Source organism: Canis lupus, chromosome 26, assembly GCF_003254725.2.
Source record: "Canis lupus dingo isolate Sandy chromosome 26, ASM325472v2, whole genome shotgun sequence".
Taxonomy (NCBI): domain Eukaryota; kingdom Metazoa; phylum Chordata; class Mammalia; order Carnivora; family Canidae; genus Canis; species Canis lupus.
Window position 1 is genome coordinate 12,912,075 of NC_064268.1, and position 26,993 is coordinate 12,939,067.

At 45.5% G+C, this 26,993-nt stretch overlaps 1 long non-coding RNA gene across 1 annotated transcript in view; it reads right to left on the reverse strand.

Moving 5' to 3' along the window:
* Positions 1 to 7,226: 7,226 nt before the first annotated feature.
* Positions 7,227 to 26,993, reverse strand: part of LOC118352427 (uncharacterized) — a 64,983-nt gene continuing 45,216 nt past the window's right edge. Inside the window, exon 5 of the long non-coding RNA XR_004809557.2 lies at positions 7,227 to 7,801. This is a non-coding gene — a long non-coding RNA (uncharacterized LOC118352427). The remainder of the gene's footprint in view (positions 7,802 to 26,993) is intronic.

The window sequence follows — 26,993 nt, forward strand, 5'->3', positions numbered from 1 at the left end:
ACAGTCAACAAAACTAAAAGACAACCTACAGAATGGGAGAAGATATTTGCAAATGACGTATCAGATAAAGGGCTAGTTTCCGAGATCTATAAAGAACTTATTAAACTCAACAGCAAAGAAACAAATAATCCAATCATGAAATGAGCAAAAGACATGAAGAGAAATCTCACAGAGGAAGACATAGACATGGCCAACATGTACATGAGGAAATGCTCCGCATCACTTGCCATCAGGGAAATACAAATCCAAACCACAATGAGATCCCACCTCACACCAGGGAGAATGGGGAAAATTAACAAGACAGGAAACAACAAATGTTGGAGAGGATGCGGAGAAAGGGAACCCTCTTACACTGTTGGTGGGAATGTGAACTGGTGCAGCCACTCTGGAAAATGTGTGGAGGTTCCTCAAAGAGTTAAAAATAGACCTGCCCTACGACCCAGCAATTGCACTGCTGGGGATTTACCCCAAAGATACAGATGCAGTGAAACGCCGGGACACCTGCACCCCGATGTTTCTAGCAGCAATGTCTACAATAGCCAAACTGTGGAAGGAGCCTCGGTGTCCATCGAAAGATGAATGGATAAAGAAGCTGTGGTCTATGTATACAATGGAATATTCCTCAGCCATTAGAAACAACAAAGACCCACCATTTGCTTCGACGTGGATGGAACTGGAGGGTATTATGCTGAGTGAAGTAAGTCAATCGGAGGACAAACAGTGTATGTTCTCATTCATTTGGTGAATATAAATAATAGTGAAAGGGAATAGAAGGGAAGGGAGAAGAAATGGGTAGGAAATATCAGAAAGGGAGACAGAACATGAAGACTCCTAACTCTGGGAAATGACTAGGGGTGGTGGAAGGGGAGGAGGGCCGGCGGGTGGGGGTGAATGGGTGACGGGCACTGAGGGGGACACCTGACAGGATGAGCACTGGGTGTTATTCTGTATGTTGGCAAATTGAACACCAATAAAAAATAAATTTATTATTTAAAAAAAAAAAGAAATGGAAGCAGAATCTCTTAGGACCCAAAGCAGTTTCTCAATTCCTGTCACCTCTCCCATCCATTCCCTTCCTCTTTTATCCCTCTCTTCCTTCCTCTTCGTCCTCCTCCTGTCTCCTTCTCCCTCTCTCCCTCCCCATTCTGCTCCCCCCCCCCCGCCATGCCCACTCCTAATCTGCTTCATCGCCCTCAGCCTTGTAACCTTTCTGTCCTTCACCAGGTTGCACCAACTGGTTTCCGTGTGCCCCAGGGTCCCTCTCACCTTCTCCCTTCCCCACACTTGGTGCCACTAGTTCAAATTCCTAAGGCATAACTTGGCTGATTCAGGCCCAAGCCTGCTCATGGGCAAGCTTACTGATTGACTGTCCTTGGTCAGGTGCCCAGTTTTCATCCAATCAGTAATGGTAGGGCAAGTGAAGGGAGTGTGGTCGTGTGATGCACAACGTGGCCACCTACAGTGTGAAGACTCAGGCCAGGATAGTTTTCCTTAGAAGGGCATGTAGGCAGACCAGCCATAACCCATATATATGCATCTTATAACTGGGAACGGTGTCCCAGAAAGAGTAAGTGACTTGGATAAGAATGTATTCTATAAGCTATAAAATAATATCTATATCATATATAATAAATATATATTATTTACATAATACTAAATATATATGACAAATATATATTAGTTATCTGTAATAAGTTTATATTTTATATTATGTATATGTAATAAATATATGTTTTTTATTTTATTTATGCATAAAATATGCTATGTATTCTTTGTATGTAATAAATATATATCTTTATATGTAATAATATATAATATATATGTTGATATATGTAATAAACATATGATATATTGTTCATATGTAATAAATATGTATATAATAAAGATAGATATTATTTTATATAATAAATGTATTTTTCTATAATAAATATATAATATTATTTCCTATAATAAATATATATTGCATATATTATTTTTATATAATAAATATGTAGATTATCTATTCATAATGTCATTATTTTCCAGGGTCACCGAGCTACTTATTAAAAGGATTTTATCCAACTTGACTCTGCTAATCTGTGCATCACTTGTGATCAGGTGCTAACTTGATTCTATCAGGAATTAAACATGGCTTGTCTTCACAAAGGGGCACAGGAGGTAGAGTGACTAATCTTTGGTTCTGAGCCCTAAAAGACAAATTTTCCAAAAGGAGAGGAGGGATAGGAAAGAATATTTTTTGAGGGCTGAGTACATGGCAGGTCTTATGACATGGTGTCTCACTCCTCAAAACTCTGTGAGAGAATTGTTATCATTCCTTGTTTTATGAGATCACACAGTTAATAAGCAGATACATTAGGGTTCAAACCCCAGGCAGTTCACTGCATGCCACTGATTTCCCCTCCCAGCGCAGGCTTGCATGGAGGCATCTTCATTGTGGCCCTCTCGCCCTGGATTTTGCTCCCCCCACCACCCTTCACCCGCTTGGCCCTTCCTGGGACCATCAATACTTAATGCTTTGTGCTGTCAAAATCATAGCTGTGAAGGATCCAATTGTGTGGTTGATCTATAATGTAAGGTTAATGCCTAATTAGCTCCTTTAACATTTCTTCTGTGGATAATTCATGATAGGTCATTAACAAAAGCCAGGGCAAACACAGGGGCATGTTCATCGCCATAAATCAGAGGCCTAAAAACATCATAGAAACAGGAAAATGCATGTATTATTCAGGTCAAACAAAGAGCCAGATCTGTATAAGGCTCCTCAATTGCTCTTCTGACCTTAAGGTCAAGGGACCAAGTGCAAGATTGGAGGGATATTTGCTAATAGCAGGAACAGGCTGCTCAGGGCCTAGGGGGATGCACACCTCCTGGTCAACATAAGGTTACACATCTTACTGTAAACTTATGACTCCCCAAGTAGAAAAGGCCCCCTTGTGTACCAAGGAGTGCATATCTCCCACATCGATGAATAACTACCATTTATAGAGCATCTACAGTGTGCCAGGCATCAGCTAGCTATTGCTGCATAACAAACATCTCTGAAACTCAGTGGCTTTTTATGAATCTATGTCTTAGCTGGTTGGAGCTGCTGATCTGGGCCAAGTTTGCCTGATCTCTGCTGGTTTTCCCCTGTGTCTGTGCACAGCTGGTAGGTTGGCTAGGGGCTGCTACCATCATTGACCTCACTTACAAGCCTGGCTATTGATTGGCTGTTAAGGTAAAAGGGGTGACTGGACCACATGACTCATAGCGAGGTCGGTGTTCTAAGAGTTAGACTGGAAGTCTGCAAGACCTCTTGAAGCCTAGAACTGGAGCAGGCATGCTGCTGTATCTACAGCATTTATGGGTCTTAAGTCCCAAGCCCAGTTAGATTCAAGGGTAAGGCAAGTAACTCCACATTTGGATAGAAGGAGCTGTGAAATCACTGCAAAGGATAAAGAGGGGTAGAGAATTGCGGTCGTTTCTACAATTATGCTTCCACAACCCAGTTCTTCCTTATAATAAACCAGTCATGCATTCTTCCAGCAAATATTTATTGAGTACCTACTGTGTGCCAGGCACTGTTCAAGGTGTTAAAGACACAGCAGTGAAACAAAAGCAAGTATCTATTCATGTGGAACTTAATTTTTGTGCACGGTAAGAGACAAACAGTAAATTAGTGAGTAAATACATATAAGATCTTTTTAGATGGTGTTAAAAGCTACAATGAAAACATAACAGCCTATTATTAGTTGTCCAGAGGCAACTTTTGATGAAGTGGCTAGGGAGGACCTCTTTGAGGTGGTGACATTTCACCTGAGATCTCAATAATGATATAGAATCAGCTGTGCAGGACTGGGAGCAGAACATTCTAGCATGAAGAAGGACAACTGCAAAGGTCCTGAGGCAGGACAACCTCAAGGAATAAAAAGGAAGCCAATGTGGCTGGAGCACAGTAACTGAGAGAAGTTCCAGATGAAGTCCAGGAGGTAAGCGGATCCTTGGACAGAAGTACAATGTCTTTTGGGGAAAATAAAACTCAAAGGGATAAAGTGACTTGCCCAACAAAGGTCATGGAAATAGCTACTGAGTGATAAAGCCAGGATTCGAACCAAGGACCATCTTTTTTTTTTAATTTAATAATAAATTTATTTTTTATTGGTGTTCAATTTGCCAACATACAGAATAACACCCAGTGCTCATCCCGTCAAGTAGCAAGGGCCATCTGAATTCAGAGTCACACTCTCTCTATTGCCCTGTCCTGCCTCCTAGGATAAATACCAAGCTGGGACTTTTTCATGTAGGCAAACAAAGCCTCGCCCCTCAAAGAATGTAATAAAAGAATCCCTTATGAAATCTGATGATGGTTAAGACTCAATACTTTAGCGCAATCTGAGCTGAGCTCACCATTGGCTGGCTCTGCTCTACACTTTTCCTCCAGCAGCTGACAGACAAGCCCATATACCACAGAGCCTCATGACAAGTTGACCTGCAGCGGCATCCCCAGCTATTTGCCCAGACAGATGTGAGCACTGCTCATATTGGCTCCATTTTTCCCAGATGATTCCATTCTTCTCCCCATCTTAGGTGTTTTCTGGGGAGCACCTCCCTGCCTCCTAGCAATACTCCACCAGAAATCTCTAAGACCTTCACTGTAGAAGCTTTGCCCAGAAAAATAAAAAGACAAGATGCACAGACATCTACTAATAAATCCTGTACAAGATCAAAAAGGCCCGTCTCAAAAATTCAGTTGTCCAAGCATGTGTGAGGAGCTTCATTGTTATACATTCATTTATGCCAAATCTTTTAATGGACCGCCTACTATGTGTCAGGGACTGGTCTAGCAGTAAGGATAGAGCAATAAGCTTGGCCCTCTTGCTTTGCCAAAGACAAAAATGTAGGACATGTGAGGTGTGGTAAATGGGAGCAAACAGTTCCCCAGGATGGGTGTAGTGACCAGTGACCAGGAAGGCCTCTTGGATAAGATGCTATTTGAGTAGGGATTTGACAATGAGGAAGAAAGCCCCACAGCTACTTTTTGAGAGGAGCCAGACTGTGCTTGAACTCATCTAGAACCTCAGAGAGACCAGTGTGGCTGTAACAAAGTGAGCAAGAGGAGAGTGACCAGAAATGATGTCAAAGAGGTCATGGGAGCCAGATCTTGTAGAGCCTGGCAGGCCATGGAAAGGGTGAGACAAAAGCCTCTGGGAGGTTCTGAGCAGAGGAGGGACACAGTGTGGCTTATGTTTTCAAAGGATCCTCTGGCTGCTGCGGTAAGCAGAGACTTGAGGGGCAGAGGCCAAGGAGTGCCAAGAGCCCTAAGGAACCTTCTGCATTTGCTCAGGTGCAACATGATGATGGCTCAGATTTGGGAGTAGCAGGTGGGAGGTGATAGTTGAGTGAGCAAGACAGGTAATCAGCAAACATTGTACAATGAATAATTTAATTGAAATGGTGGGCTGGATTATAAGAGAGGCACGGAATGCTGTAAAAATGTATGACAAGGAAACTGGCCATCTGTTTCTTTGGGTGGGAAGACCTATATAAGGCAGGGAAGGCTTCTCAGAAGAAGTGGCGTACTGGCCGCTTATTGAAGGATGAATCAAGTGAGTCAGATGAGGATGAGGAGAAGGGCATCTCACACAGAAGGAAGAACATGAACAAAAGTCCTGGGGCAGGAAGGAGCTGGGCAAGTGTGGCCATCTGGATGCCCATCATGTTCTTCTGAGATGTGCCGCCCTGTTTACTTGCCCGTAAAATAATGATTTAGACACTTTGTAGCAAGAGGCCCACACTGGCTCTACATTGCTCTTACCACTGGTTTTTTTCACTCCTCTGGAGGCAGTTAAGGAGGACCTTCCCACCTAGTAAATGAATAATGAGGAAGGATCGGACTGGCTAGATTACAGCAAGAGTAATGATAGAGTGACTTTGACCTGTCCAGAGTTGAGTCCCCTCTTTGGGGAGGACCCGGAAAACACATCTTTGTCCCAGATCCCTGCCCCTGTAGATAGCCGTGCTGCTTTATTGAGCTAAGCAGGTGTGGGGGAGATGGCAGGATGGCCCCTCAAAGGGGAATCTAGATTAAGCACATAAGCTGGCCTTTTAAAAGCTTAGCGGGCCTTTCCAATTGGATCTCAAATGGACCACACTTGAGAAATTAAATAAACAGCATTTGTCAAGGGCTTTTGTAGGCTCCCAGCTGTATTTATTTATAGGTTGGTCTGTTATTTATGGGTGCTCATGCTCCATATAAAAGCTTTGTCCGAGAGAAGTGGTAGGGAGGAGGTGGAGTGCTTTAATGCTTACTGGGACACTTAAGTATTTGCTCCAAGGAGCTCAGACAATGAGCATTTGCTGCTTTTGTCCCACAAAAGCTGGGTGCTCTAACCCATCAGGATGGCCTTCCTGAAAATGCTGGACCACCCCTGGGCACTCCCTCAAACAGTTGGAGGGCCAGTTCCCAGAGAAAAGTTGACCATGTGAGGGTGGTCACATCTTTGATTCATTGTGACTTCTGACTCAGAGCTGGGAAGACCCAAGGGTGAAGCCTTGAGAAACACCAGCAAGACCTTGCACGAAGTGAGCGGTCAATGGATGTTGCTCAACGAGTGACAGATGACTATATGCTGTCTCTATGCTGTCCCCATGGTTATGAAACTGAAAAATGAGAGGGACTTCAGGATGGCACATGGAATCTCCCCGGGGGGGAAATTGGCAATACCTATTCAAGCTTTAAATGTTCACAGCTTGAGCTTGGTGTTTTTCTTCTAAGAATTCATCCAAAGAGAATTCCAAGCATTAAGGAAAAAAAAAAAGAGGGGAAGGGAAGAAAGGAAAAAACATGCAAAAAAAAGACATTCATTGCCACGTTGTTGGGGAAAGTATCAGGCCTGGAGAAATTATCAACTTTGGTGCATCCCACCTTCGATGAGTTCCTACACATTGGTTCAGAAAAACCTACACAATGATACAGAAAGGGCCATGTTAAACATACCGCAGGAAAAGGCAGGAGGCAATATTACCTTTATAGTATCATTAAAGTCATGTGGGCTTTTTTTTTTTTAAACTATTAAAGAAAAACACTCAAATGAAAACACACTAAAATGTTAAGAGTTATGTTTGGGAATGAGAACTGTGAGTGAGTCATTTCTAAAGAACTCTTTTATTTTTCTCAATTTCCAAATTTTTGTTAACATTATGTGCTAATTTGATGATTATAAAATATCACACTCAATCGAGTCATCATTTACTGAACAACTAGTATTGCCCCACCATGAGAAAAGCTTCTTTTAAAGACATCCAAGGAAAGATAATCCACTAGGTGTTCTTTATTGGCACTATGATGAAAAGCGTTGACACGTCACTTACCTTCATAAATTGTTTTATCGTCATGGAAGCAAAAGAAATGTCCACCAAAAGAAATGAAAATATCAGAAGCATGAATTCATCATTTTGGCTTCTTTTCAGTGCAATAAACAAAAATACATGTCCTTTTCCCACATGTCTCCTTCCTCCCTGCCCTTGTATATATACATCACGCTCCTGGCCACACAAAATCTTCACACGCTTAATATTTCCAGGAATTGTGCTCTTTCCTTAGGCATTTGCCTCTTTTCTTGCGACTGAGGCCCAGGAAAGTTCCTTGTGACCATGGCTTGCCCACACAGCCTCAGCCCCTCCTGAGTGAACACAAGCGGGAGGACAGGGCCTCTGACTCAGAATCACGTGTACCTGGAGTCCAGTTCCAGCTCTGCTGCTTCCTGGCTGCATCACCTTGAGCAAGTCACTTAATTCCCCTGTGCAACAATTTCCAAGCCTGCTAATGGAGAAAATATTTAAGTGAGAAGAAGGTAATAGTAAACCATGAGTTGCCAAAGTAATGATGAAATATTGACCCCTAAGAGTTTGTCAGGCACTGTGCTAAGTGCTTTACACACATAAATTATTTAAACTTCCCTCAATCCAATGAAGTAGATGCTGTTTCCCCATTTTACAGATGAGAAGACAGACCAGTAAGTCATCAGGACCACTCGTGGAGGGCTCCGCTTGGAGCTAGACGCTGGTCTCATTCCATCCTTCTACCAAATCCCTTGCTAGTCCATTACCATACCCATTTTCTCGATAAGAACACTGTGGCTGGGAAGGATAAAAGGCTGGACCAAGCTCGCGAAGCTCAGTAGAGGCAGGTCTGTCATTTAATGCTTGCTCGCCTTCCCGCCCCATAAACCTCCACATTATATGGGCACCTGGTAGACACTTGGTAACTGGTACCCACCCCCTCACCTTACAACCAAGGAGCATCTTCTAATCTGGGACCTGACCACTTCTTGCTGTCACCCAGGCCCCTGCTCTGGCCTCCCAAAGAACAGACAAGGACAAGGAACAGCAAATCATCTCAAGTGCACAGAGAATGACCTCGAAGAGACGATGCAAAGCATCTGTTGCTCACATCAGCACAGCTGGGATCCGCGGCGCCCGGCCCTTCACAGGCCTAGGCAACCCCCAAGCTCCTGAAGATCACCCCACCATCCAGCCAGGGGTCTGGTTACGGGGAAAAGCTTTGAAGCCGAACAAGCTCAAGGGACGTGGACATTGCTCATTTTCCTGCCACATCTCTGAAATAATGGCTACTGTCTGACCAGATGCAATCGATATACTTCTGCCCTTTGCACACAGATGGGAAGTCATAAAAAAGAAATCTCCAAGGAGGCAGATAAAAGTTGGTGCCCAAAATCTTGTCTGGGATGAAAAGCCGTTTTTATCCAGAGCAAACAAAACATCATCCCTTGTCCTTTGAGGCGTCAAGAAGGAAGAACGTGTGGTGTGTGGGGCACGTTGTGTTGAATCCTTGAAATGGGTTCACCTGTGAGTTTGCCAGCCTCCCCTGGTCTGCCCTGACTCAGACGTAGATGTTCTTACGGTAAGGGCAGATCCACTGCAAGCCCGGCTATTTGGGGAGAAAAGGAAAGTGGGGAGCCAGAGACACATCTGTGAGTCATTTGAGTTGAAATGAGCACATTCCCTGGGCATGGAGGGTGGAGGAGGGGTTGGGGCAGTTGGTTCCCATTAAGCTTGGTAGCTTGAGAATTCCCTGCGTGCGGATGCGAGCAGGCCCCAGCCCCGGCCAGGGGGCCACAGAGCACTGGCCCCTGCTGCAGCCCGAGTGTGTCCCTCCTCCTCCGGCCACTGACGCAGGGGACCCCGGTGTCTCCCTCGGGGCCCAGAGAGGGAGAAGCAGCCAGGGGGCCTTGGGAGGCCAGGTCCTCCCATCCGCCCCATTTTCCAAGACCCCTAATTAGGTATTTACATGACAGGCCAATTACGGCCCTGAAAGAGTGGTTACAGGCCATGGGGTAATTAGTGACATTTTTAAAATACATTTTCAAACCGCACCAAACCATGTTTACACAATGTTAAGGAACTGGCTTCAGACCACAGGAGTGAAAAGAACTTTGCAAAGGCAGAGAAAACCCCGACTGTGGAGTATGAAGGGCAGTTGTGTTCTCTATGATGCTCGGGCTACGGGTGTGGGTTGATCGGTGCAGGGGCCGATGGAAGTTTCCCTGACTCCCGGAATCCAAGGGCCCCCTGCATACCGAGCACTTTCCTGAAGCTGGGCACGCTAGATGGACCACAAACCAGTCTCTTGACTCGGGGAGCCCACAGTTCTAATGTATGGCTGCCCTCATCCATGCCTACATTTAGTAACTCACTCAACAGACATTGATGAGGCACCTCCTATGAGCACAAGAGAGAAAAAAGGAGCCTTTGGAGGACCTCCTTGTTCTGGGTTATCTTGGGAGTCCTTTTGTTATTAGCCTCTCCTGGAAGCCAGGTCCACCTTGAGTGAATGTGCCATGTGCTGCTGAGGCTCAGCAAACCCAGAGCTAGGCACAGATCTTGATGTTTTTTCCAAGCTCATGGTCTTTGAATGGGTTTGGGGATATTATTCTCAATTTATTCACGTGTTCGTTCATTCATTCACTTGTTTACAAACTACCTGAGTTCCTACTCTGTAACAGATACAAGGCTAAGTATAGAGGATTCCAAAATAGACAAATAAGGTCTGGTCTCCGCCCGGGGCTCAGAGAAAGACTCTTGGGTCCATGATATGAGTGGAGTGCGTGAGCCCTGTGCTGAGGAAGCCTGAGGAGAGAAGTAAGCCCTGCCCTGCATGGGGCTGAGTCTTCAAGAGTGCTAGTGGCCAGGCAAAGAGCAGGGAGGGGTTACTAGTCCCTGAGCAGAGCGTGAGCAAAGGCGCAGAGGTGAGAAGGGGTGAGGTGTGTGGAGGGTCGCATCTTGGGCGTGGCAAGAGATGAGCTGGGAAGGTCTAATGGATCCAGGTCATGGGGAGTGACAAGCAGCATCTGCATCCTACAAGGGATGGGAAGGGCCCAGTGCTGGGCCACAAAGTAGCACAAAAGGAATGCAAAGTCACTACCAAAATCTCCTAAAAGAATGGGGAGGAGATTGGGGCATTGCCGAGAGAGATAAAAAAAAGTCACAGGTCACCTTCCAACCTGAGGAGTGTCTGAGCAAGGTGAAGTGGTCAAATGTTGCCTGGGGATGGCCATCCCATGACTATGGACAGAACTCCATGAGAGGCAAGATCTGGAGCTGTGGGCACAAGAGTCCAGATGGAGACAGGGAGAAGGGGGGGGCAGAGAGGTTCAGATCCCTGCCGTTGAACAAATTTGGGACATTGAGCAAGCCACCGGTGACTTTTGCCCTCAGTTTTCCCATCTGTGAAATGAGAAGCCAATAGACCTGTATTTACAGTAGTGGTAGTTAAAATGCCCTATTAATTTAGGTGATATTATTGACGTTAACTATGATCACTAACATTTTTTGGCCCTATTCATCCCATTCCTAAGCATTTTATGTGTACTACTCATTGAATCCTTATAGAACCTCTATGCGGTATTGTATATGATGGAGCCCCATTTTCAAGATGAGGAAAGTTGAGCCCCAGAAAGGCTAAGTAACTTGGCCAAGGACTCAGATTTAAACCTCAGCTGCATCTAAGTCCAGATATCTCATGCCCTTAAGCCCCATGTCATGCACCATGCAAATCCTCACGTGAGACTCAAGTCCCAAAATCCATCCAACACACAAACACATACACATAATGTTGCATGTCATCTGCTGCTACTGTCTCCTTGACCAGACGGTTGTGTGTCCATCTCCAGAGCAAACCTTAGCCTTTCCCACTGAGTGAAATGCTTCACCCACTCCTTCCCATTCATGTAAACTCTCTGCATTCTTGAAGGTCCAGTTCAAACACCACCTCCTACAGGAAAATGTTTCAGGGCCCCCAGGGCCCTCCTCAGAATGGTCATAGCATGTCTCGCATCCAACACCACCTGTATTTGCTTCCTTGTGGGTATTGTATGTGCCCATATGTTATTTCCCTGCTTTGATCATGTCTCTCCCAGTCTTACAGGAGGTGCTCCCTCCCGAATGAGTATTTTTTCTATGCTCATTGTTCCAGCTACCAGAAGTAAGTCTGCAAACCAGACAGGCAAGGTCCCCGTCCTCAGTAGAGAGACCAGGTCATGCACAAGTAAACACATAAGGACATTTCACATAATGAGTATAAAAAAGGAGACAGATTAACTCCATATGATAAATTGTGACTGGAGCAGGGGAGACTCTCCTTAAAGCAAGGAGTTGGTGGTAGATGAGCAGAAGCCTTACAAAATCAAAGGAGTTAGCTGTGAAAAGAACTTGAGAAAGGGAGTCCCAGGCAGAGGGAAACAGCAGATGCAAAGGCCCTGTGGCAACAGATATAGGCAAGGCAAGGAGAGGTGGCCTTCATGGCTGCAGCATGTTGAGCCCAAGAGGAGAGGTGGGAGACGAAGCCCAAGAGCTAGTGCAGGCCGGGGCATGAAGGTCCTCCGGAGGCACTTGGGCTTATTCTAAGTGGAGCTGGATCCACAGATCATCCCCTCTGAGGAGCTCATGAACCGAACAGCGGGCAGTTGCAGGAACATGCCAGCCCTATCTCTTGTGAGCATCCCCAGCCTCTTCCCATCCTGTATCAATTAGGCCACGGACTCCATTGCTCCTGACTTCAAAGGGGGAAAAATGGCAGAGAATTTACAAAGGACAATAAACCCGGTCCGTGGCAGGCTGCAAGCCCATAAACTTTTACCGGCTCCTCAACTCCCCAGAATACATCACTCCCTGCCTCACCACCAAAGCACTGCCTTTATCCACAGCCAGCACAATAAAAAAAAAATTTTTTATGGAATCGCACACCACCTGGGAGGAAAATCCTGGAAATAACATTTGCCTCAAGGAAGCATTCTAATTTGGAATGATTGAGGCCATTGTCCAGGGTGCCAGCTTACGGGTACCAGGTGCTCTTCACCAACGCTCAAGGACCCCAGCTGGATGGCTCATCCCCTGTGTGACCTGCGGCAAGGCACTGCCCCTTCTGGCCTCAGATTCCCCTACTTGGAGTGGTGGCTCTGGGTCATCTACTAGCACTTCTCCATTCTTGCAGACCCAGAAACCTGTAAGTACTTCTCAGGGATTCCCTAAGAACGCATTGGGTAGTACTGGTCATTGGTACACACGTCAGGAACAGCATTCTTGTGCACGGCAGGCAGTCTTATAAACTGGCACATCTTTGGGGAAGACAGTTTGGCCTTATGTATCAAGAATCTTAAAAAAAAAAAAAATAGCACACACACTGGGACCCAGGAGATGATCACTTCAAAATACGAAGGTGTAGATCAATGGTTCTCAATTGGGAGCAATTTTGCTCCTCCCACCCAAGGGACCCTTGGTGAGGTCTGGAGATAAATTGGGTAGTCACGGCTCATGGGGAGAGGGTGCTATTGGCACCTAGTGGGTGGGAGCCAGGGATGCTGCTCACCATCCTCAGTGCACAGCACCGGGCCTCCGTACAAGCCACCACAACAAAGCCTCGCCCACCCCAAAATGTCCAGGGTGCCAAGGCTGAGAAACCCTGGTTTAGCCCGAAGGACATTCACCCGGTGTTGTTTCAGGAACTGTAAAATAAAATTGTAAAAACTGGAAAACAGAGGGGAAAAACTGAAATGCAAAATAAGAAGGAATGAGTTTAATGGGATTCAAGGCAGTCAGGAAACGGCGAGCAGTCTCGTGCTCAAGGGCCCAGAGACAGACTGCTGCCCGGGTTCAGATCTTGCCTCTCCCACTTATTATGTGAGTGACCTTGGGCAGGTCTCTCTCTACCTTCCTGGGTCTCAGTTTATTTATCTGAAAACTGGGGATAAGAATCATCAATCACTCCTCCATGGGGTTGTTGTGCTAACCCCACAGGGGGAGAATCCGGGCATAGCGGGTTCAGTTCATGCCTGGCCCTGTGTGCCTTTGAGTCTGCAAGCCTGGGGAGGGACACAGAAAAGCATGCCTGGTAGGGAAGTGAGCTGGCAGCCAGCTGAGCGTTGCTTTAGAGCCTGCCGTGACCTGTAGCTAGAATTACGTGGTGAGAGCCCGTTAGGGGCCCAATTCTGTGTGTCCTTAGGGTACCTTCGACAGTATAGAGCACACTTGCAGAGTGGCTTACCTTATATCTCACTGTCCCATTCCAACCTCACCACAACCCCCCGAAGTAGAGTTAAGCGTCATCCCTACTTTATAGAAGATGACACTGAGGTTCAGAGAGGTCAGTAACGTGCCCAAGGCAACTTGCTGCTAAGGCAGTGGAGCAGGTAAGATCCCACACCACGTCTGTCTGACGCCAGAGCCCAGCCCCCGCCCCCTGCATTGGGTGGCATTCCTGAAAGGCTTTACATTACACGGGCTCCGATAGGTGTTACATATTTGTCAGAGTTTTCGTAACACAAATGCGGCGGGGGCCAACTCGGCCCAGGTGCCCACGTGCCCTCCTCCCAGTTTAAGCATGCTCTGGGAAACTTCTCAGTCCTGGGCCAACGGGGATGCTTGGCCACCCTCCTTGGGGTCAGGTCTGTGTGTCTGCTTCCCTCTGGGTACCCAAGCCTGGTGAAAATTCAGTCGTCTAAGGCTTAGAGCCTTTTTGAAGGCACAAGGGAGAGGTTGCAGGCACTTTGGCAGATATGTCAGAAAACCTGGTTTTGCCACAAACTCGCTGCTTAAACCTAGGCTTCTTTAGAAGCTTCCCTTGTCCACTGAAAACAGGTGGAATGGACTTGAATTTCTCCCAAAGTCACCTATTATTCCGATGTAGGGCTTCCATCCATCCATCCATCCATCCATCCATCCCTCCCTCCAGAATACAGCGTGTGGTTGGCTTCGTAGGCCTGAAAACCCACTCGGACCCTCCAGCTGTGTGACCTTAGGTAAATCACCCACCTCTCTGCCTCGGTTTCCTTATCTGTAAAACCTGGGTAATAATGGGAATCCATTGCACAGTACAAGCAAAGGATTTATAATGGGGCTTTGGCACACCGGAAGCGTTCAGTAAATATTAGCTTCTAGTATATTAACACTCGTTTATGGATGCACTCGTTTCACTCAGTAAATATTAACTGAACACCGTATACTTGAGACAAAATCCTCGTGGTTCCTGCCTCTCTCACATGAAAAAGCCCAGATTCCAAATCCAAATGAATTAATGACCGACTCCTTCCCTTCTGAAGTCGAGATTAAAGGGAGAGAGAGAGAGAGGCAGAGAAGGAGGGAGAAGCTGCTGCCCTCCCCGACGCCCAAGCCGAAGCCCACGTCCCACTCTGCACCGCCAGCCATAAATCCATTCCCGGGTGAGGCTCTTCCCAGCTGGCGTGGAGGCCGTTTAGGGCTCTGCACGGCCCTTCCTCCACAACTGGCTGTAATTACCCACTGGATAATGATCAGGTCAGCCACTTAGCTCAAATACCTCTCAGCTTGGCACTCAGGGAACAGCACAAGCAAAACACCTTCCTTCCTTCGTCCCGTGAGCCTCCCAGCCTCCAGCTAAGCCGACGTCGGAAGGCCCCTGCCAAAAACGCTCCCCTGGGAATAAACCGCCTTGCCGAGTTGAGTGTGCCAATGCCTTAAATTGTTTTATGTTTTGTGTCTCTGTGAATTAGAAGCTGTTAAGAGAAGGCCGCCCAAGGAAACCAAGCACAAAATATATTTGGTTACAGATGGATGGGAGAGGTTTCTTGTTGCCTTTTTTTCTTGTTGTTGTTTCCTAAGAGACTGAGCTTGAGTTGTTTTTGTTTTTCTTTTTGAAGTTGCTGATACGTTTGGAACTGGGTTCTTGGAGCCCAAAGGGTGTAAGGAGCACACCCTCCTGGGAGGGGAGGAGACATCCCCGTCTATAAACATCCCTGCTGGGGTGATGGCATTGGCCCCAGAATCGCCACCCGCCCCCAGACACGTGGTCAAGGGCAACCTTTGGAAGCAGGGAAAATCCCCCACCAGCGGCACCCCCGATACCGCCAATGCTCTCTCTACAGCCTTCTCATCACTCCAATCCTTGCTGAAGCACACAGATTCAGCATCTTCCCTGCATCTCAAATACAAATCCTGCATCTTGCCCTCACCACCTGGGCAAACCCCGTGTGCCTCAGTTTTCTCATCTGTGAAATGGGGAGAATGTGGGTACAACCGATACTGCCACCACCATCACCACCAGCAGCCCTGAAGGCCTTATCTGAACAAACTCTAAATTCTGGAGATGAGGAAGAGTTTAGTTGAGAAGAAGGATGGTTGGATCCATAAGCAAATGTCATGGGGATGAAACTCAAAGCGTGACCCCATATGTAACCTCCCACCGAAGTAGGAAGTTTCCCCGCTCCTCCACTGCACAGCTTCCTTTACGTCATCTGGGCCCGAGTCTTAGTCCAACCAGATGTAAGTTAGACAAGAAGAGGTAACAGACATTGCTCGGAAGGGCAATCACATCGTGATGTCTGCAGGAAGCACATGGGTCTTGGACCACGGGTTTGGACCTGGCTCTACCACTTATCAGCTGAGTGCCCCTGGGAACGAACCTGAACCTCTGTGATCCTCAGTGTCCTTACCTGTAACATATGGCTAATGCTGCCTGCCTTCATGTTTGTCATAGGGGTGAACTACAATCATCCATGTACAGTGGCCACCACCATTAAGATCTCAAGAAGTATATTATCAAGTTATGAAACCCCAGGTCACTGCAGAGCCTTATCCTCTCCACACACACACCGAACACTTTTACTAGATGCAAGGTGGCAGCTCACCATCTCAGAGTCAGCAGGGTAGTAGTTCCTTCCAGAGAAAAGAAGAAGTCCAGGGAGCTTAAAATGAAGATGTCATTTTTATTGTAAAAAAATAAATTAAAAAATGTAAAAAGATGCTGTGCATTAGGGCATGATTGGCTGTCCCAGGAAAAAGGTGGCAGAAGCGGTTTGGGGGGGCAGTGGAGGACTGAAGTCACAGTGTAACTCCGGTGAGCTGACAAGTCCAAACAGATTCAAGTGATTCAGTCCCGTTTCTTGTCATATCTTTGAGATCTGTGTTCTGTCTTTGGGTCAGGAAACCCCTCAGAGAAGTGGACTTCTCGTTTCCCTACACGGTTCCTATACACATGGTGGGGATCCTCCTATGACCAAGGGCTCCCCCGGAGCTCCAGTACAGAGGAGTGATGGAACAAGAAGGGGAGACAGACCGAGTCTGAGCCACTTGCCTCCCTGCCTCCCACAAAGAGGAAAGTCATTCAGTGGCTTTGGAAGGGTTTTGTTCTCTGGGGGTTTGGGGTGCCTGGAAAGAGAGGCAAAAATCACCTGGAGGAAGCTAACTAGAGGACCCCTAGGCTTGCACCAGCTGATGACAAACTGAAAAGGAAAGGAAATGTCACTAGCTGTTCACAGAGGAGAATGGAGTCAATACCCAGGATTGTCCTTTATTCTAAAGATCCTGTTTTTTCTATACCTACTGTTTTGAAAAGATTGCCTCTTTTGCACGGGCCCTGAGTGGCCAGTGCTTGCCAGCCTCTCCTCTCCTTCTTCTGCCAGCAAAAGGATGTCAGGCAGTTCAGGTGCCCCGGGTCCACTGATCCTTGGCCTCTGGACGACAGGCTTCTATTTCCTGGACAATCAGAGGAGAGGGTAGGAGGAAACCTTTCTGATGCCAAAATCAGAGAAAGGGAGGGAAATACAGCCGCCAGGAAGGAGGATGCAAAAGGGAAAGGACAGAGGGCATAAGAGGTTAAGCGACCCGTGCGGCACCAAGCTGGACTGTGATGGGGGTAGAAGAGGACTGAAAGTCTGGACGGATCTTTCTACCAAAGCAACTCGACCTCAGGACTGAAACTTTACAGTCACCATTTTGACCAAGGTGCACATTTACAGCTTGCAGACAGCTAGCTCTTGCAGACAGCGGTGTTGAAAATCCTACTTAAGGGGCACCTGGGTGGCTCAGTGGTTGACCATCTGCCTTTGGCTCAGGGTGTGATCTCCGGGTCCTGGGATCAAGTCCCACCTCGGGCTCCCTGCAGGGAGCCTCCTTCTCCCTCTGCCTGTGTCTCTGCCTCTCTCTGTCTCTCGTGAATAAACAAATTAAATCTTTTTAATAAATAAAATAAGATAAAATAAAATCCTACTTAATTTGGCAAAAGACTCAGTTGGTGACCCAATGCCAGTCTCCTGGTGAGTTTTAGAATTACATTGCTTGTGACCTTCCAAGGTTGACGAAGCAGTGCTCGGGCATGTGAAGTTGATTTCTCTCCAAGCGTTGTTCCTTTTGTTCTGGGTAAGAGAGGAAGGGGGGTCTCTTCCTGAGAGAACATGGGGGGATAAGCCACCTTCTGAATTTCATTAAAACAAACAATCTCTTAGTAATTTTTTAAAAGCTGATTATTGACTTATGAAAGTCTATATGATGCCAGATTTGGGGGTAATGGGAATGGAAATGAACAGTTAATGTTTGGGAGTAACTTCCACGGGGCAGGCAGAGGCTAATGCGCTCTGTGCCATACTTAGGGGGCAGGAAAGAAGGTAATGAGTCTTTTCATAAAGGGGAAATTGCGATTGATGAAATGGGGAGGGAGGGAGGAGAGGAAGGAACCAAGAATGATTCCCAGATTTTTGTCCTAAACTACTGGATTCACTGTAGGGCATTCCTTAAGCTGAGGAACATTACATAGGGGAAAAATAGAGGGCTGGGGAAGAATGATATGCTGCCCCTTTAGACCAGTAGAATTCCCAGTGGCTGAGAGCTCTCCAAGCACCACCAGTGCCTGAGAGCTATCCAAGCACCAATTGCCAAAAAACTCGGATTTCAACTCCAGGATGGACACAGGATGAGAGACTTGGATTTAAACATCAACCGTCTAGATGGTCCCAGGAAATACTGAACTGTGTGTTGAGCCCCATCCACCATCTCACTACCCTCCATGGCTTTTCCACCCTCTAGACTTTCCTAGGGAGGCACAAGGCCCCCTGTAGAGGAGTTACTCTTAACTTCTTGTCATATAACTCTCGTAGACAATCTCGAGAATAATAGTAAGTGTAACCAATAGCTCTGCAGGACCTATGGCTTCCCAAGCAGCTTTACATACTCAATCCCACTTCTGTAATAGGATTCCTTGGGTTGCAAATGACAGAGAGCCAATTCAAATGAGCTTAAGCAAAAATGGAATGTACTGGTTGGTGTGTTTTTCCCTGTTCCTACAGAAAACAGAAGCCAAGACAGGGTCAGACAGTCAGGAGATCTACTCTGAAGGAGTAGATACTTCTGAAGGACAAAGGAACCCAAGTTGCACACGTTTGAGGCTTCCAACTTGATACTCACAGAGGAGAGACTTGAGCGGCACATCTCCGTGGGTGCCCCAGATAACCAAGAGAGAAGCTTTAGGCCTAGCTGAACCCAAAGTTCTATTAGAATATTTCCTTAGATTCCTCTCTGTCTTTTTCTATCTCTGTCTCTCTGTCTCCATCTCTCGTACCTTCTTTCCTCCTCCATTACTTTCACATTTCTTCTGGGTCTAATTGACATAAAACAAAAGATGGCTCTTAACAACACCAGGCTTAGATTATTCCTAGAGAAGCTCATAATTTCTAAAGAAGGGAAACCCACTGCATCCCAGAATTCCCCCAATCTCAGCAGAGGACTCACATGTTTGCCCTGAATCAATCCACCACATCCAAGGGGATAGAGATGCCCTAAATAGCCAGGCCGAATAGGGAAGGAGTCTTTGAAGTCTTTTATGAGCTTAATATACTGTAAAATTTAAGATAAAAGAATATGATATGGAAAATGTCAATGTGTTCTAATATACTGTGGAATAGAGTGACTTCTGGACATAAATGTGTTTATAATTCTATTTTTATATGTATTGCATGGTCTAATGGTTTGAGAAATAAAAACAAAACCAGAAATCACTAGTAATTTCCATCCCCAGGTATTAACCTTCTAAAAGACATACAAAGCCAAGATTTTAATGTAAAATATTTTTAATTGCATTCTGTAGTTTGATTTAACGAAACATGGAAATAGTGGTTTTCATTTTGGGTCACCTGAGGAACCTATTTTAATTTGCTTTTGGAGAAGTCCATTTTATAAATAGATACAATATTACTACAACAGTGTGTAAATACCTTTTTGGTACTAAAAGCTGTCGTATTTCCTGCTCCTGCACGGAGCAGAGAAGGGCTGTCCAGAAGGCAGGATGGTCAAAGCAATAGATCTCTACCATCAAGTGGGAAATCAGGAGAAGAGGTCAATTCTTCATCTGGGAAGGAACACACAAAGCAGGCTGGGGGAAGCACCATTTTATTTTGCGGAGTGCTGGGTGAAGGTTAGTTTGGCCACAGCTACCAAGCTTCGATTTTGTCAGACATTGGCTTAGATGGAAGGGGCACCATATAGTTCTTTTTAGGAAAGTAAGTAGATATCAGTGGGAAATCTCAGGAATCCCAAATTTAAACTTCAGCCATGGTAACCACCATTTGCCAATGACATATTTTCCCTATGGAAGGCATGGCCTGTGGAATTCTCACCTACCTTCTTCCTACTGCATGGTCTAGGGTGATGACCCACTTGCTTCTTTATGTCAAAGTGAAAAGGGGAAAGGGAGACTTTGTTTTATAATAAGGTCATTGGAAGGATAAGTTGAGACCACAAACACACCCAGCACAGTGCCTGGAACTTTGGTGTCTGATACTATTAAAGCTGAGAGAGTCCATGCACTTCAGCTAACATTGGCATTCTGTCCTCTGACACCAGGTAGCCATGCCAACAAGCCTGAAAAAACCCTTTGCTTCATAATCCAATAATCCCGTGGAGCCCTGGGAGGGAAAAGGAACATGTTCCAAGCCCAACAGGCTATTTTTGGAGATGAAATATTATTCCATTATTTGCAGAAGAAAAAGGGGATGGGGCAGAGAGTGGTTCTTCATGTTAACCTATGCCTACAGTTAATAGCGCCTTGGGGAAGGTTCCATTAGGCAGAGAGAGATGTTTCAACATCCTAGAACACAAAGCACCTTTACAATCGTCCTTGATTTATTACATCTCCGAGGCTGTCTTCTGACTCCAACCACAATCCGTTTAGGTCTGCCCGAGTTTCTGCTCATGTAGACTCAAGGGCATGGCCATGGCCCGGCGGGGAGGGAAGGTCCCAGGGACTCTCACGTGCCCTGTTCTTAGCTGTTGAGGCCAAGAGGACACTCCAAATTCCTTTGGCATCAGTGTCTTGATTCTTTTAGAATCTTACTTGGCTAATCTACGTATTGTTTTAGGGCAGCGATTTCAAAAAAGAAAACAAAGCTACAAAAAGAACTCATCTTTGGAGACCATGGTCTGTTGCCCTAGCTGGCTGAAGGGAGGTAGCAAAGCATTGGCTCTCTCTGTGATCTGATGAAATAAAGTCAATGGTGAAGAAGTGCTCCCTTAGTGAGAATGGGTGGGAGGAACCCACTGTGGCCTTGGGCAGGTGGGAAGTGAGGGAAGTGAAGCCATACCTCAACTTTCCATGCAGAACCCACACAAACACCTGGCTGCTCAAACCAACCTCACAGTCACTCTGGGTCCTGGATCAAAGAATTCTCACTGTTTCTGAGAAGCAGTTAGGTCAAAAGAGGATACTCCAAGCTTGTCGCATGAAAACCCGTAATGAGAATAATTCTTACAATTACGGAGTGATTAATATACGTTAGGCCACGTACCTCATTTAATCTAAGAAGATTAAATAAGGAAACTGAAGCTCCAAACACAGAAGCAAAATGGCCTATCCACTCCACTCCTCGCTATGTCCCCAGGAGAAGTGACAGCACATGTCACAAGAAAAGCACAGAAATGTTCCTAACATGTTTATTTACAAACACATATCAACAGAAGAATGAATGAGTACGTGGTGCTATATTCATACAATGGAATACCCTGTCGAAATAGGAGATAAACTATTGCTACACACGCACAGCAACACAGATGAAACTCACAGATATTGTACTGAGTAAAATGAACCACATCTAGAAGAGTCTATTCTGTGTAGCGCTGTGTACGAGAATTTCAAAGACTAACCAATGGAAGATGGAAGTCAGGGTAATGATTGCCTCTTGGTGGGAGAATAGGTCTGGAAGCAGCATGAGGGAATATTATGGGGTGCTATCTCCTGATCTGAATAGTGGTTATACACACGAATGTGATATATATATTACATATATATAATGTAATCACTGAACATTATGCACTATAAACACTACTTTTTCTGGGCTATACCTACATAAATTTGTGAAGAACGAAGAGAGACGAGAAAAGATGAAAGCAAAAGGACCTGCCCAAATTCCCACAGCTAGTAAATGGCAGAAATGGAATTTGACCTCAGATCTGCCTGGATCCAGAGCACGCTTTAACTACTGGGCTATCCTGCCTCATAGCTGGGTTGATGTTGACTATTGAATAAACATTTGTTGATGGATGGATGTCTGTTTATGGAAACTAGCCGCATTAGCTCACTGGCATTCAAGATTTAGATCCCGGTGAATTCCCTCTGACCTCTCCTATCATCCCTTTTAATGTCTCTCGTGGTTCTCAATGAGGAAAATTTAGCTTCAGCAAGGCTATAATGAGCTTCCACTGCAGGCTGAAGTTTCGTGGTGAATCTGGCCTCCTGTTCTTGAGCCATCATCAAGGGAATGTGGACAAGAACAGAGACAGGTATTGATCCTTGTTCATTATTTAAATGCATATGGCGGCAGGCAGCTCTGCTCAATAAAACCCTGACAGAGACGCCTCAGGCCTGAGTGATGGCCCCAACAACACCCACAGGCTCCTCAAGGGGCCTGAGACTCAGTTTCTCCAACTAAAACAATGGGAGTATTGGTAGGCCCATCCCGTCAAACCAGAGGGCTGGGGAGGCTGTTAGGGCTACACTTCCAATGTTTGACAGGTACTTGGCTATGTTTGTATTTGTGGAGTGGGAAAAGGATTCGGTCATTTTTCTCCTGCTAGGTTTAATTTAAAAACAGAGTATCTGAAATATTGTGGGCTTATTAGAATTCCAGTCTGTTCATAGAAGTAGCATCACGGGCAAGAATTCCAACCCCCAGTGGCAGACTTTCAGTTTCATCTTCGTTCTGCTGCCTGTCAACACGGTGGGGTTGGGCAAATGCTTTGTCTCTAATTCCCAATTTCCATTTCTGAAGCTGGAGAGAGTATTCACATACAACCCACAGGGCTGTTGTAAGCAGTAAGCATGAAGCCAGTTCTAATGCTTATCACAGGGCTTGATACAGACTGCTCTTTCAATAGGTAAGTTAGCATTCTAGTGCCAAACATGACTTGGTAATCATGACAGTGATGACCAGGACAGCTGGGATTATATACTCTGAGTTACTCTTTAGCACTGCAACTAACCAGGTAAAAGGAAGAGCCGTCTTTGTGATTTATATTATAGTTAAGTAAAAGTCAACTCTAACACACATTTTGATGATTTTGACACATCACCTAATCTTTCCAGTTCTTTGTTTTCTCACCTACTCACCCATAACCAAGCTTGAGTTCTTCCTCCATTATTCTCCCCAGGCTATGCTGGGTCTGAACCCTCACTATTGACCTGTCATTCAGGAGAGGAGGTAGGTGAGTAACACTGCTCGGGTGGGGATGGGACATCTATTCCCCCAGGCCTCTGAGCCCCGAGACCTGCCCATAGTAGCTGAGCAGGTGAAATAAGGGTCCCAGCTTCATCTCCATTTTGAAGAAGTTTAGGGAAGGAGACAGTGGCAGACATCATGCAAGGGCAAGATGTCTGCATCTTCCAGCCTGGAGGAATTTCAGGCACTTCCTAGAAAGGGGCCAGCCAACTCTTCAAGCTCTGGGGATTCAAAGTCTAGAGAGCCTAAATATTCAGGGACATCCATCTAGATGTCTCTCTCCCATATGTCAGAAACCTAGATCTTCCCAGTGGTGACCCTGGTATTATTGGAAAAGATTTGCCACAGCTGAGCACTGAAACCTTTCTGGGGCTCTGCTACTCTACCAGAATCTTAGTCTGATATCTGGTTAGGTTTTCTCAAACACTGCAGGAAATACAGTCCTCCTTGTAAGGTACCAAAAGGACTCCTTGACTCTCACACTTAGCCTTCAACTGTTTGTTACTGACAGTCAGATTCTCATTATTCCTTTTCAGAGCATCAGTGTAACTCAGTAACCACCCAACTCCACTGTTGTAGAAAGCATTGCCCCTCCATATCTTTCAAATCTCCAATGATGTCTCCTCCACTGGTATATTGGTCACCACATGTGAAATCTTCAGCAATTGGACTGCCACCTTGCATCAAGGACTATCGGTGACTCACATCCCTCTTGAGAGGGAGTCCTCTTTGTCTTCTAGGCTGTGAGAGGGCCAACCCCAAATCCTCATCTTACGGTCTGCTTTCTTGGATCACTCTTGGTATGAACTGTGTTCATTTGGGTCCTCCAAAAATGTAGACACTATAATAAGAGTAGACCTGCAAGAGATTTACTAGGGAAATGCCTGAAAAAGGAAGGAGAGGGAGCAGGAAAAATCAGTGATTCTTCAGACCATGATGCAGGTCTCGCACCCATGGAAACAAAGAGAGAACAAAGGGAGCAGAATGAGATAAGAAGAGTCTTGGACTGCAGCTCATTTCCAATATATTTTGGCCAGGCCAATGACAAGTCCTCAAACCTCCTATTAGAGGAGTCACACATTCCACAGGAATAGACCTTCATCATTTTCCCTTGAAAGGGCTGTTACTGGCTGAGACAGTCCAGGGGAAGCATGATCTCTATGCAAATGTGGTGATGGATTCAGAGGGAAGGCAACTGGGGCCATCAGCCAATATGTCCCATAGCAGGAGATCTGAGTGGTGCATTTTCAAAGCCACCAGACTGATGAACCTCAACTAATTTGAAATACCTATTATATGTCCCAAAATGTGCTATACTGAAAATATAGTGACTATTAAGACAAGCATGATTTCTGTTCTCGAAGTCTAATGAGAAATATTAACATATATATGTTATATATGAAAATATGTTCTCTATATGTAATATTAAATCAAGATATGATCTAATACCTCAAATACAAGTGTCCTATATGAGATAACATATTTCATACATATATATTAAAATATAATTGTAAGCCAAGATAAATGTTCAAAGGGAAAGGAGCACAATTTTATGGATACAGAAAACAGAGTCATCTGCCCTAGGACATAAGGTCAAGGGACATTTCCCCAGAGTGGTGACCCTTACAATAAGGTCAGAATGATGACTAGGAGTTACCTAGGTACATGGCGAGGGGCGGGGGAGGAGGATTCTAGACAGATGGAACAGCACGTGCAAAATGCCCATTGTAGGAAGAGGATGGCAATTTTAAGGAAAAGAACCCAGAATGGCTGCAGCCCAGGATGCAAAGGGGACAGGGTAAACACTGTGAAAGATCTTCATTTTTGTCCTAAGCACAATGGGAAACCATTGACAGCTCTTCCATGAGAGGCGGCATGTCAAGATGTCATTAGTGCTTTATTTTTTTTTTAAGATTTTATTCATTTGTTCATGAGAGACACAGAGAGAGAGAGGCCAAGACATAGGCAGAGGGAGAAGTAGGGTCCTTGAGAGGAGCCTGATGTGCTACTCAATCCTGGCACTCCAGGACCATGCCCTGAGCTGAAGGCTCAACCAACCACTGAGCCACCCATGTGCCCCCATCATTAGTGCTTTAAAAGACAGCCATGCCTGCAGAGAAAGCATGAGAATGGGACACCCTGGACATGAAATGGTGGTAATGGTGCTGGTGGTAAATGGTGGTAACTAGGACTAAGGTGGCGATGAAAGACAGACAAAAGAATAAGATTCTAAAATGTGTCTTCCACGAAGGCAAGAACACCAAGAACAAACAGACTGAGAGGATCAGGATCGAAGGTGATGACTTCAATCCTAAATGTGCTATGGCTCTTGTGCCTTTGAGATACCCATGTGGACATGTGTAGAGCCATTTGGTTATATTCCCTGGAGCTCAAAGCAGCTGCCTGGGAGACAGATATAAATTTAGGAACCACTAGTACAGAGATGGCTTTGAATCCACAGGAGTGGATGAAGTCACCTCAGGAGAGAATATAGGGACTGAGGCCAGAGGACCTCCAATACCTAAAGGCAGTGTTGAGGAGGAGGATAAGGCAAGGGTGATGGAGGAGCAGTGAGCAGAGAGGTCAGGTAAATCAGGAGTTTAGTGGGAAATCATGAAATTATTCAAACCAAATGAGGAGCTGTATCAAGAGAGAAGTGCATTTGTTCATGTCATATGCTGCTGAGAGGTAACATCACCTGAGAAAGAAAACTATCCATTGGATGGTCAAGTATGATGGGCATACCCATTTTACTTAGCAATGTCATGGAGGTGTTCAAGGACAGTATGGAGATGGGCATGGGTGGAAAAGTGGGGATGTAAGCTGGACTGGAGAGAGTTAAGAGTGGGAGGTGAGAAAATACAGACAATGAATCTAGAAAACTCTACCCAAAATTGTCATTGGAAGTGACACCCAACCTTTGATTGTCTGGCCTAAGGAAGCATGCATAATGCTTCTATTATTCTTTATGTAGTTCTGAAAAAGAAAAGAAGTAAAGTCTCTCTATACATCTTTCTATCTACCTTTGAGGCTTGAACTTGATTTTCTGATGAGTTCATACCTAATGGAACACAGAGCTTTGAAGGGGTAAATCTCAAGCGCTAACGTACATACACACATTCACTCACACACACATGCATGAGCACACACACATTTTAATATGCTTATATACAAGCTCATAATTCTTCCTGGACATCAAATGGCTCTTTATAGGCTCCATTTTGATGACCTAAGTATACTACAAATTAAACAGAAACATAAGGATTAAATTTCCCTCGAAGTACCACAGCTTTGAGGAAAAATAAGAGGCAAGAAAGAAATGCCTGGATGATCACGTTGTGGTTTTTCCTTTCCTTTATGATTCCAAAGCTTTGCAAATGCAGTCTTAAAGAGCAGGTCAAACCCATATGACATCAGCCACCACATCCCACCAATGCCCGACCCTGAAGCATCTTCTCCAGGCTGTCCTCTGTGGTCAAGAAGGAAGTGGGATGACAAATCCATGTTCTCATGTATTAATGAATGGAAGCAGAGCCTTGTAGACTAGCTGAATTCTTAGAGGAAGGAATTCAGACACAACAGTCTTTGTTTTAATCTGAGGGTCATGGATTCATGACGAATGGGGAATGGCCAAGACTGAAAAGGACAATACAATCTTGTAGTTCCCTAACTCCTTTGCATTACACCATGGTAATGGACAGCTGTTGCTTTAGCTTGGTTGGTATCCACTTGTCCCTTCAGTGGGAATGTACCTCTCCCCCCAGTCCATGTGGTTAAAGACTCTCACCTCTGCAGTACACATGTGAAGCAGACACTGCCAAGCAAAGCCATGCATCCCAATAGATAGGGATTGGTTCAGAGATGGGCAAGTGACAATTGATAGGCAGTAAAGGAAGTAATTCTAGGTCTTTTTTTTTGGGTCTATTGGGAAAAGAGGAGCTCCCTTTCTGGTGTACTTCAAGCTAGGAGAATAGTATATGAACC